The sequence below is a fragment of the Schistocerca americana genome, chromosome 2 (assembly GCF_021461395.2).
Source record: "Schistocerca americana isolate TAMUIC-IGC-003095 chromosome 2, iqSchAmer2.1, whole genome shotgun sequence".
Taxonomy (NCBI): Eukaryota; Metazoa; Arthropoda; class Insecta; order Orthoptera; family Acrididae; genus Schistocerca; species Schistocerca americana.
This window is the reverse complement of record NC_060120.1, coordinates 257764845-257778211: the sequence shown is the minus strand read 5'-3', so window position 1 is coordinate 257778211 and position 13367 is coordinate 257764845.

The window sequence follows — 13367 nt, the reverse complement described above, 5'->3', positions numbered from 1 at the left end:
AGTATCTTTAATCAACTTTAAAAGATGGACAACAAGGAGTACTGTAAAATTCTTCACCTTGTCATCAAAAAGACAAAAGCCATATGCCATGCACGAAACATTCAAAATTCCAAGAACAAACTGTAGAACATTTGGAGGCAAAAACCATGTGCCAGGCACAAAAAAATTCAAAATGCCAAGAACAAACTGTAGGAAATTTGGAGCATAATAAGGCATGAACTTAACAGACTACTCAAGGCAAAAGATATTCAACTTCCCAATGACAGTAGTAGCATAACTGATGACATTGAATTCACATCGCTGACCACTATACTAAATTAATTCTTTCTAGCAGTAGCTGGAAACACAAGGACAAAATGGACCATAAAAAATAAATCATCAGATTTACTTGGACAGGCACTACATATTTCACCTGCAGACATAATTTTTACAAAATCACCTGTTGAAGAGATCATAAAAAATCATCAAATCACTAAGATGCAGTATCTCATCAGGGTATGATCTCATCTCAGCCAAAATACTAAAATTTTGTACTGACTTGATAGAGTCACCTCTTGAGTTACCTTTGTAACCAGTCAATGAGTAAAGGGGTATTTCCTGAAAGACATGGGCTATATGCAGTAGTAACAGTGATTTATTAAAGCATATGTAATAAAGTTATCTCTAATTATAGACTCAGCTCCCACCTTCTCATGCCCGCAAAAATATTTGTTAGATAGAAGATCATTGAATCATTTTTTATCTTTTTGTGAATAACCTTTTAACAATATCTCAGCTTGGCTTCTGTAAGGGCTCTTCTATGGAGAAAGCAACATACAGCGGTGGCCCATCAGAAATTTTGTGATATAATTTTATTTGGCATATTTTTTTCAGTATTATGTCAAACAGTGTGAACATGGCATGACTTCGGTGTAGTACGAGTGACACAGACCAGAGGCAATGAGCTCCAGTTTCCACTGCTTCGTTGCAGACACACAATGTTACTCTGAGTTGCCGGTAGCCATGTCATTTGACCAGCACCAGGGGGGGCCAACGACAGGTGGCCCATACTCCTTCGACACCCCCTGCTCATAAAACTGCAGTCAAAGTGGTGTGACCAAGCAGTTTCCCTTTCTCTGCTTTGCCCCCTGCTGTAGCATAGTGTAGGGTCAGCTTGAATGGGCCCACTGGATGAACCAGCTCGTGCACTATACCTCCCTTTCCCCGCACCCCAGTGAACGTGGAGCCGTAATGTCCCCTCCTCCCCCCCCCCCCCCCCCCCTCGTCATCCCAGGAAAGCTCACAATTTTTTCTGCACTGATATAAGACATTTTGTAATTAGTAAAGTAGATTTAATAAAAATAAAGTTTTATTGAAGAATATTATTTAAATAAACTATACAAATGAAAATATTGCACCCAATGAATTAAATGTATCTGTGTAGTGAATAAATAGCAAATTGTCCAGCTTTATAAAAGAATTGGAAGTAAAACAAAATCTACATCTTAGTGATTGTGATGGCTACTGTACATTGATTTTATTGTGATGTATAATCAAGAACAGATTTTATTTGCTCCTATTAAATTATTAATAGTGTATAAATCATTAACAGGAAATAAAGAAAAAAGGGCTATAATTGTGCATTGAGAACACACTCCTTTCCGAATAATTGCGTTCTTATTATCATTTTATCTTCGATTTCCTTGCTTTGAGCACAGCAATCTCATTGATAATGTCACTAAAGTCAAATTTAGTAGCTGTGTCATACTCTATTGACAAGATAGCTGAATTTGACAGTCTGCTTCAGCTACATTGATCATAAGTAGTTTTTTATCATCCTTAATTTGCTGAAAGTGCATTGCAGTCATCATAAATATCCCCACTGTTATTTTGATGTTTGTACAAGCATACATCAAAAACAAAAAATTCAAAAAATCCAAATGGCAATCTGTGTTAGTGCTCTTCATCAGCTCTTTCTACTGGAATTTGAAAGCAGCTGTTTCATTAACCAGCTCTGCTGTATCAATGCTTTTGTTATATTTGACACCAAAATCTGCTGTGTATGTCTTAAAATAAGATACAGAGCTCTCATTGAATGCTTTCCTGGCAGGAAATTAAAGAGATGAAATGAGGCGTTACATGTTAGGTCCATTTACCATTTTACTTATTATTCTGTAAAATATTTTGTAACAGTCTAGCTTAAATAGTTTCATTCCTGTCCTTAGTTTGCTCAAATTAGCAAAAATGGGAAGCCTCTCTTTAAACGACGTATTATTATTTGCTTCAGCATCTGGTTGCCAACCTTTGATATCCTACAATACTGTAGTGAAATACCAGCAAAAGCTCCAGTTTTGAAATGTGCTAGCTGTGTAGGCAGCAGCCATATGAATTAAGCACACTGATGACATATGACCAAAGTGACACATGTTTGGGTCTGCATTCCAAATCCTTCCCCCCCCACCCTTTCTGTCATTCGTCAACAAGAAATGTTCAAACAGCAAATGGGCCCATCTCTCAGTAGTGTTCCATATTCTGGAGTGGTGTGGTTGAAACTTGAGTATTCTTACAGTGATTTTAAAATGAACGAAGTTGACTATTTACTGAAACTGCCCTTTAATTTATTAATGTAATTGGCTACATAAAAAATCTACTCACCAAGTGGCAACAGGAGACCACACATATACAGAAAGGTTTTATGTATGCAAGCTTGCAGAAGGGTGGAAGGGCAAGGGAGATGGATGAGGGAAAAGGACTGGAGATGTTTAGGGAAAAGGGTATAGCCCGGAAAAATCTGCCAGAACCCCAGGTCAGGGGAGACTTGTCGGACAGGATGAGAAGTATGTATGGAAGAGAAGCTATAAATCAAGCTTTGAGGTGCACATCAACCAGCTAAAATACTACACACACAACACAAAAAACATAAACAAAAATTGAGTTCATGTCTTTATATACTTTATTATTAGCTACAGTATTCCTTGGATTAGGCCTATAATTATAACTGTGTAACTACCATATTTACCATTTTCTGGTGCTTTTAAGCAGTATGATATAAATGAAGGTTATATAACAAACAATTTGGAACAATTATATGATAAAGTTTATTGACTAGGAAAACCAAAATCAGGTTGACTGGACAGAACAACTCCATCCTCCCAAATTTGAGGTCAGTGTCTTACAAGCTCACTGCCTCATTCTGTAATTCTGGAATGAATAATGTTTCTTCATTTATTCATAAATTGTTCCATGTAACATGCAACAGGAAACATCATTTTCTTCTTAACTGCACATACACTGACACCTGCTGATGATTCGTGGACTGTTTCCAATCACTTGCTATGTAAAACATAGTTCCACTCTTCACTGTCAGTCACATTAAGGCACCCACTGTTGACCCCTGGACTGAGAAGATGCTGCTGAGCCCCTCGACTTATATTCAACTATTTTTTACCGTCCACCTGAAAAACTAAGCCAACGGACATTACTATCATACATTTGACACATGATCCTTGTGAAAGCAGTAAACCATAATCAGCTACTGCAATGTAACAAGATGTTGCAGTTATCCCCTTTCATTACTATCCACTACGCTGGGGCCTCTACATAACGTTTATTTGTGTAATATGCAATGTTTATGATAAATGTTTTAGCTACATTTTTTTAGTAATACTTTTCATTTCCTTTGGCAGTTTATTATATGATTTAATCTCCTGATATATAATGCTGTTTTGAGTCTTTTAGTTGTTTTTTCTGAGTAAATGTAATCCCAAACTGGGTGTTGTTCCATGATTATGTATGGAACTATTAGTGCAGTATTTATTAATATTTCCCCTGATGTTCACCACAGGTTGGTATAGGTACTGACTTGGTGCAGTATGGATGCCCAACTTTTTAAACAGCCCAGTGAGCCTAACTACTACTTCCAGTTATTAGTGTTGTGGCAATGCATGTAGCTGAGCAAGTAGCTGAAAGTGTGGACTATCTTTATAGATGAATTATCAGCATATTTGTTTATATGTTCTTGCTTTTGTAAGATCATTTTGTTTTTGTTCCAGAGTATTTTGCTCTTTGATTTTAGCTGTCCATTAAAGTAACAATCTTATAACATTTATGACATCAGTATTCAGTTGTGGGGAGTAGTTTCCACAAGTGGTGATGCTGCAATGGCAGATGCTAAATGAGATCATTTCACATAGTGACATGGAGACTACACCTCCAAGATACTTATCAGATGCTTCAGAAGACCTTCAGACTATTCCACAATTGATATTAACTTCTGAGCAAGTGCCAAACACTTCACATTGTATGCAGCTCACAGACATTTTGCCATCAAGCTGCATCATGCCTTCCACGCCGCACAATAAATTCATCACACCACCGTGCATGCTGCAACAGCCTTGTCTTCAGTTCCAGCTCTTGAACTTTCTTTGAGGCCTATAGCATCTCAGCTGATAACATGCAAGTCGTCCTCACTGTTGGACCATTGGACTCAGAAATTTTAATTGTCATTATCAGATGTGGGCCTGCTGAGGGTAGATATAAACACATCAAGAACAGAATACTTCACTCAGTGCGCAAATTGATGGGCAACTGCATTCAGCAAGTACTTCAAGGTGAAACTATTGGCAACAATGCCCCTTCTACGTTTTGGTGTCACCTGTGATCACTGCTTTCCATGACTGAGGGTTCTCACATCATGCTCAAATAGATTTGGATGAGCTAGTTACCTTTCGCAGTGAAAATCATAGTCATTCCCAGTACCTCCTCACCTTTCAACTTGCAGCTATTGGTTGCAGATCAGCTTTATCACACTCTAACATTCAACGATGTGAGTGGTCCCCCACAAACTGCACAACACACAGTCATGGGTATGGTTATGAATGCCACCACTAAGGAGCAGCAGATCTCACTTACAGAACGAGTGAGTGCACTATGTTGCAGCATTGACGCTCTTCAGCATTGACTCTGAGGCGATCCTTCTACTCCCAGCAGAACTCAACCTATCAGATGGCGCAGCACATGAGGTAACACCAACCAACATGCAAATTGTGCTGATATCATTCACACTTTGGACAGCTGTTGAGCAAACGCATACACCCATGAAATTACCAAACTGGGGGCAGCAATTGGAAATAGGCATGACCGATTGCTCCACTGTACAGTACCTACCCATTACTGCAAACAATTCTGCCTCCACTATAAGAAAGTGTGCCACCAATACTCAGCTGCATGTTAACAATGTACTCCCTCATGTTGGCAACATACCTGTCTCAAACACAGATGTCGGGCAGTCTATTCTTCATAGTGTTCTTATGTCATATCAGCTGTATAAGGGCAGGTGGAATGAGCTATTTATTTGATTGACACATGTTCAGTCATCATCAAGAAATTGTTCAGATGTCAAATCATGGCTCACGGCAGCACACAGTTTGATTATTCCTATGTTCTGTCAATTTCATGCAGTCATGGCTTTACATTTCTCACAGGACTTTTGGAGAATTTTCCTGGTCTTGGACTTCACTAAAGCCCACACTCAGTGCGAATTTTCTTCACTGTTATGACATAACTGTGTCCATACTGCACTTCACATGAGTAGTGAAGCCGTACATGAACATATGATAATTCATGTCTGGTTTGGCAGCAACCACACCTCCACATGAGAGGAATTCAGCACATTCAGCAAAACGGCAGCCAGTACAATAGTCTGAAGTAAAACATAACACCATACACCATATTCCCACTACATTGAGGCCACCAGTTGCTTACAAGGCTCGTCAGTTGGCTCCTGTTAAATATAATGCTGCGAAGAAAGAGTTTGATGAATTGCTGGCTATGGAGGCCATCAGATGTCCTGACAGCACTTGGGTGTTGTTCCTACATTTAGTTCAAAAGAAAGCCCATTCATGGCATCCTGAAGGCATGCAAGATACCGAATTGCTATCCTATTCCTCATTTAGATGGTTTGACAGTCACTCTGACAGTCATCAGTAGTTTTCCTGCTGCATCAAGAAATTGTTCAGATGTCAAATCATGGCTCACAGCAGCACACAGTTTGATAATTCCTATGTTTTGTCAATGAGATGCAGTCGTGGCTTTAGGTTTCTCACAGAACTTTTGTTCCCAAGAGAAATTGAGAGGCTTGTGCATGTGACGTCTTAAAGCGGTTCCCTAACAGAAACCTATCTGCAATTATGTTATTTCATAGGCATGACTAATTTCTATAGGTACCAACTGCCGTGACCAGCGGTGGTCCAGGAACCTCTTACAGAAATGCTTTATGGCAATGCTTTGTGAGGTTAATCCCATCATGCGGACACCTGAAATCTCTGCTTTCCACAAAGTCAGATCCTTCTTGATCGCTCTCTTCCTTCAGACCACTGGCTGTGGTCATAAATGTTAGCCAGGTGGTTATAGAGACAGTGCTGCAGTAGAAAGTAGAAGGGTCATGGCAAACCCTCAATTTTTTTTACCACAAGTTGTCTGACGCTCAGACTAAATTAAGTGACTATGACCGAAAACTTTTAGCAGTCCATAGACATTTCCAAAAACAAGCTGAGGCATGCCACTACTGTCTTTATAGACCATAAACCTGTTTCATTTTCGTTTAACAACCCTCGCAATTCCTGCTCTTCTTGGCATTTTTTTCCTGTTAAAATTTATCGCACAATTCACTACAGATTTGCATCACCCACAAGGAGCTGACAGCTTAGTTGCAGATTACTTTCCAAGAATCAACGTGGTCTCCTCAGAAGTGTTTCTAGTGAAGCTGGCTATGGTACAAGAAATGGATAAGGACTTACACAAGTTCCTTTCAAAGCAAAGAACAGAATGGAGCTGAAACAAGTACTTATGAGCAGCTTCCTCATCTGGGTTGATGTTTTGCAGAGTCAACCTCAACCTTTCATTCCATTTCATTGTAGGAAGCAGGTTTGTGATGCAGTTCATGATCTCTCACATTCTGAAGCCTACATGACTATCTGTATGAGGGGAGCAGACAGATAAGCTTGGCTTGGTTTATGTCACTACATTTGTGGCTTGAGGCATGCCTGTCTCATTAGCTGGCCAAAGTCAGACATCACATCCACAAGCCTCTCAATTTCTTTTGGGAACCAACAGGCCATTTTTCTCATATCTATAGACCTCTTAGGGCCATTATACCAGTGCAAGGATTTGAATATATAAGGGGCATTCAATTGAAAACTGGTCACTAGTGTAAGGTAATGGTAACGAATTTTAGTAACTCAAAAATGAAGTTGTATACAGTACAGCACTTCATCGTCCATTGCAAATCAAAGTCCGCAAATAGCTTGTTTTAGAGGTCCAAACACATGAAAGTCACACAGTGAAAGGTCGGGACTGTATGGTGAATGTTCCAGTGTTTCCCACTGAAACTGTCGCAATGTTGTCTTCACCACATTGACCGTGTGTGGGCAAGCACTATCATGCAGGAGGATAAAGCCATTGGACGACATGCCTCAGCGTTTCATCTTGATGGCTCATCTAAGGTCCTGTAAAGCATTCCCTTCCACAACCATTTCCAGTGTGATGACACGATGAGCCCGTCCAGGATGAGCATTGTCTTCCAGTGACTAGCACCCCTCAAGAAATCACGTGTGCCATTCCACAAGACTTGAATGACTCAGACTGTACCCACCGTACACAGCCTTCATTCGTTGATACATTTCACAACCTCCAATTCCCTCCACCACCAAAAATCGAATCACTCATCCTTGTTCCTGCTTACTCGCCTGCATGTTTGGTAGTGGACTATAACTTATGTGACCACCTTCTCTTCAGCATGAAACCACACTGGCACTATGCAACATCAAACAGTGTGCACGCATCAGTCTCTCTACCAATAGATGGTGCCACCATACAGGCAGTTATGTGGTACCACCTTACGTGTAAGGCAAAGATAGACACACTGACCAGGTTTCATTTGAATGAACCTCATATTCTCATGGGCATTGATAGGTCTACTCACTGGGTCAAAGCCTCATCTATTATGGACATTTCTGCAAAGACATTTGCATGAGATTTCTCGATAGCCAGGATCCCCAACAGATGTGGCAGCAGATCGAGGCCGACAACTTGGGTATTCTTTGTTCAGTGAACTAGCTATGTTATATTGGTTCACTCTTCACCGTTCCACCAGCTACCATCTGGCAAGCAATGGCATGGTGGAACGCTGGCACAGAACACTCAAGTCAGTGTTAATGTGTCACAAGTCATCCTAGTTGACAGCATCACCACTAGTATTACTTCAGCTGTGAATTGATTTCAAAACCAACCTTGGCACTTAAGCAGCAGAAACAGTGTACATTTAAACGTTGAGACTTTCATTGGATTTTTTTTTCTTTTTTTTTTTTTTTTCCACACACCAAAGAAATCAATTCGAAGATCCTTGCTCATTGGTGCTACAAATGAGGAAATGCATTGCAAATTTCTGACCTCCTGCAGCATCTCACCATACAAACCCACCCATTTTGTGCCTAAAGACCTCATTTACTGTACCCATGTCATGCTCCATACGAATGTTGTTGGAGCACCCTTGCAACCACCTTACACTGGCCCTCTCCCAGTTTTAGAAAGACACACTCACACACTGACACTCCTAGGCAATGCCAAGCCCATTGAGTGGGTAAAACCAGCATACCTAGTCATCAATGGACTCAGCTGTTGTAGATGCTCACAAGTCGACAAGCATTTCTCCTCTCAATGGGCACTCACAACCATTAATACTGGCACCATTTCTCTTGAGAGCAGGCGGGCTATTTTGGCACAAGTATCCTTTCATTCCAGGATTTCCACTCTACAGGAGGGCAGGGGGGGAGGGGGGGGGGAGTCGTGTGGCAGTGCAAGCAGTTGAACAAGAAGGTGAAGGTGTGGACAATCTTTGTGTCTATGTGATGTTTGTTCCCTGATTTCCACTGTTCATTAAAGTAATTGAGTAATAGCATTTGTGATGGTATTCAATTGTGGATTATGGCTTCCACATTCTTATGGCCCTTTTCTGCAGTTTAAAAACTGTGGCCACATTTTGTGCCTTTGATCCTCAGAAAAGAATTTCATTGTACGTTTGATCACCAGAAAAAAACTCTACAACTAAGAATTGAGTGTCAGTTGGCATAGTATGTCACTACAAGACAATGGCTGTTACAAACTGATGCTAGCACCCTAAGAGCAAAGCATGCTGATCACATTCTTGTTGCCAGTATCTTTGTATGTTCATTTCAAGTTAGTTGACAATCAGTGTTAACCTCTAAAAACTTTGTATTTGTTGCACAGTCTATAGACCTATGATTTGTGCTTACAATGACAGAACTGCCTTGTCTCTTATGCTGAGCTGCATACGTCTTCTTTATGTTCAAAGTTAACTTATTATCTTCAGCCCAATTGTTAACATCATTGAGGGTTTCATTTGCTTTTCGTGACAGGAGTACTGATATTTTATCAGTGACTATGATGTTGCTGTCAATGGCAAAGAGAACTTTTTCTCCATGTCTTACATTGTGTGGAAAGCCATTGACAGGACTGGATCCAATACACTACCCTGAGGAACACCTATGTTTGAATATTTCTTGGCTGACAGTTGTTTTAATAAAAATTTGTTGTCAGCAGATGTGTGAAAAATCCCCACCTTTCACACCCTGTTTTCCAGGTAAGACTGAAGTCACTCATTCGCCTTTCCTCATATCTAGTACTTTTGAGTCAACAGTGTCAAAAGCCTTGCAGAAGTCTAAGAAAATGCCTGTAACACAATCAAGCCTATCAAAAGCTTCAAATACCACTTTCATGAACTCTGCAATGGCTGATATTGTACTTCTTCCACTTATGAAACCAAGCTGTGCTTCATTAAAGAGGTTGCATTTATTCATGTAACTTATCTATGCCTCTTACATAATTGCTTCAGTCATTTGTGAGAATGAAGACAGCACTGAAACTGGACTGTAGTTTTCAATGCTTTCAGCACTACCTGGGCACCATTTGTGATTGCCTTAGTTACTCTGGAAAAACACCTGAACTAAAGGATTCATTTATTGTGTTTGTTAATGGGGCTTCTATTCTGTCTTTACATGCCTTCAGAACAGACAGGAAGCTCATCTATGCTTGCGTACTTCTTATTTTTTAATTGATGTACTGTCTTCCTAACTTCAGTCTCTGTTGTGGGAAACAACATTATTTTCCTTGCTACGTAATATGTAAGTCATTGTGGGTGCTACATGTGTCTGAGGAAGATTTTGCTGCAGCTTCTCCTCAGTGCCAGAAAACAATCATTTACAAAATTTGCTAATTTCTGAGGACTATCTATTATGCTACCCCCATCTTTCATTTGTATATTGTTATACTTGCATCTATTTTTTCCAGTTTCTTGTTTTACAAATCCCACATCACTTTGCTTTGCTTTTATTTTCTGTATTCTACATTAAGTTCTCACTGAATGATTTTCTTGCCATAAGTACGTTCCTGTATATTTTTTTATACCTGTTACATTACTCATGGAACTGTGGGCTAGGGCAGCGCTTTTGCATAGACCTGAAAAATTTAAGTGTCCATGAAGACGTTCTAATATTGGCAGTTATCCATCTATTTTCCACAGCTGCTAGTTTTAGAAATGCTGCTTCAAAACTTAATTTAAACAATGTGCAGAATTTAAAGAACTTACATCTATATTGCTTCCCATGTACACTTCATCCCATGTTTGATTTGCCAATGCCCTGGAAGAATTATGTGTCCCATGACCTGAGAAAATTATTTTGTGGGCTTGCTGTCATGCAGGTTTCGCCAAGCCTGTCTTTAGCTTCATTATCTGAGAATGATCCGAAAGGCCAACATCTCTTATAAGTACTTTACAATTTTCCATTTCAGAATCCATATTAGCAAGTTTTACCATTTCTGTGATGGCAAAAGTGCTCAAAATTCTTTGGAAGTTATGCTTCTATAACTTTAATTTATGTTTGGTTTACCACTGACATGACAGTTGCTCTCTCTCCATCATACCTTCTCTCTCTCTCTCTGTTTGAAAAAGATCTCTTAATATGTTGTTTTTTGTTGTTTCTTCTTATTGATTTTTAACTATGAAGATTGTATTGAGCAGTCAGTAAATTGAGCCATGAAGTGGAGCCAAATCTTTCAATGCATTGAACTCAAACAAAACGTGCCATGGTTGAGTGATTTTCAGTGTCAGGAATGTATCATAACAAAAGACAGCCAAAAGGAAATTAAATGGAAGGAAAGAAGAGAAGCAGCTAAAGACACAGGTCTCAGAACGTTTATAAAATGTAAGGTGCATTTTGTTGTTCACTGCTAATTTCTTAGGAGTTCAGCTGTCACTCGAAGGAGAGAGATTCTTGTGCTAAGCACTTACACTTATCAATCAGATCATTATGACCACCTACTTAATGGCCAAAATGTCCACCTCTGGCATAGATAACAGCAGTGGCGTGTCATGGCATGGAAGAAATGATGCCTTGGTAGGTCGCTGGAGGGAACTGGGACCACATCTGCACATACAAGTCACCTAATACCCGTAAATTCCAAGGAGGGGGCCGATCGGCTCTGACGCCACGTTCAATCACATCGCAGATGTGTTCAATCGGATTCAGATCTGGCGAGTTTGGGGGCCAGTACATCAACAGGAACTCACCGCTTTTCCCTGAACCACTCCATCACACTCCCAATCTTGTGACATGGCGCATTATCTTGTTGAAAAATGCCACTGCCGTCAGGAAACGTAATCGTCATGAACGTGTGCTCGTGGTCTGCAATGGGTGGACAATATTTCTTAACCATCGTGGTGCCCTGCACAAGCCCCACTGGAGTCGTGGGTGCCCATGTGAATGTTCCCCAGAGCATAATGGAGCCACTGCCAGTTTGTCTTCGTCCTGCAGTACAGATGTTAAGGAGCTGTTCCCCTGGAAGACAACGAATTCACATCCTCTCATTGGCATGATGAAGAAGGTATCGGGAGTCATTAGACCATGCAGTGCCCTGACACTGCACCTATGTCCAGTCCCGATGGTCACATACCCATTTTAGTCGTAATTGACGATGTCGTGGTGTTAAAATTGGCAAATGCAAGCCCATCATTAGGAGTGTTGGGTGGACTGTGTGTTCACACACGTGTACTCTGCCCAGCATTAAAGTCTGATATTAGTTCCACCACCGTTTGCTGCCTGTCCTGCTTTAGCAGTCTGCCCAGCCTGTGGTGTCCGACATCTGTTACGAGGGGCGGCCACCCAAGCCCGCGATGTCAGGACATAGTTTCACCTTGTGCTTGGTACTTGTTGAAGACATCACCACAGCAGTCCTCAAGCACCCATTAAGTTGTGCAGTTCCTGGAATACTTGTATCGAATCTGTAGGCCATCAAAATCTGCCGTCATACTCAGATAGGTCACGCGCCATCCCCATTCTAGACATGGATGGCACACTCACTGATCCTACATGCACCATGCATATGTCTGAGTAGCAGCTGCTATTGCCTGGGTGGGTTTACATCAATAGTAGGTCAGTGGTCACGATGTTCTGGCTGATCACTGTAAGCGTATCAGATACAGAAAGTGAAGTAAGTTATCAAATACAGGGATTCCACCTAGTTTCCTATCAGCATAGCACATGAAAGGAAGGAATGAAGATTGGGGGTTTCACTTCCTGTCAATGATGGGGTAAATAGAAATGGTAAAGCACATTAAACTAGGTTACTATGTTGAGTTGTAATTAAGTTGACCAAAGTTTCACTTCTGTAGAAGCTTTATTTAGATTCAAAATTAAAAGTATGTACAAAATATTTACAAGATAATACATTTTAACAACACACTGTGTAGAAAATTACAGTCTTTTACCAGTCATTGTGTCACAAGCAGCTTCCACTTGCCCATAAAAAACCCAGTGAATCAAAATGTCTTCTGTATGGACCAAATATACATCACACAGCAAATAAAAATATTAATACAAAATATTGCTTTTTATAAATGTGGTACGCTGTACACTGTCATACAGAAGAATGCACTGGAGCTCTAACAGAGTGTTTGCTAAGTGATGGAATATGTAACCATCACAATAAAATTGTTATATATGTTTATGATACAATTTAAGGCACTGTTTGCCATAGGTACTTTAATATTTTAATATGATGAATACTGCTGTAAAACAAATGATGGTGACCTGTCGATTCTGTAGGCTCTGAAGGACTAGCGAACAACACATCGATCTGCTGTTCCTTATCCCTGTACTTACCTAATAGCAGAGTGTAGCACTTGCTAACACAGGAACTTTTTTAATTGAATGAGAAGATGTGACTCTGAAGGTATAAATTGGTATCTTTTTCGGTTAATGCAATTTATTCACAATTAAAGATCTGCATGAGGTTGTTATCATAGTATTAGATGT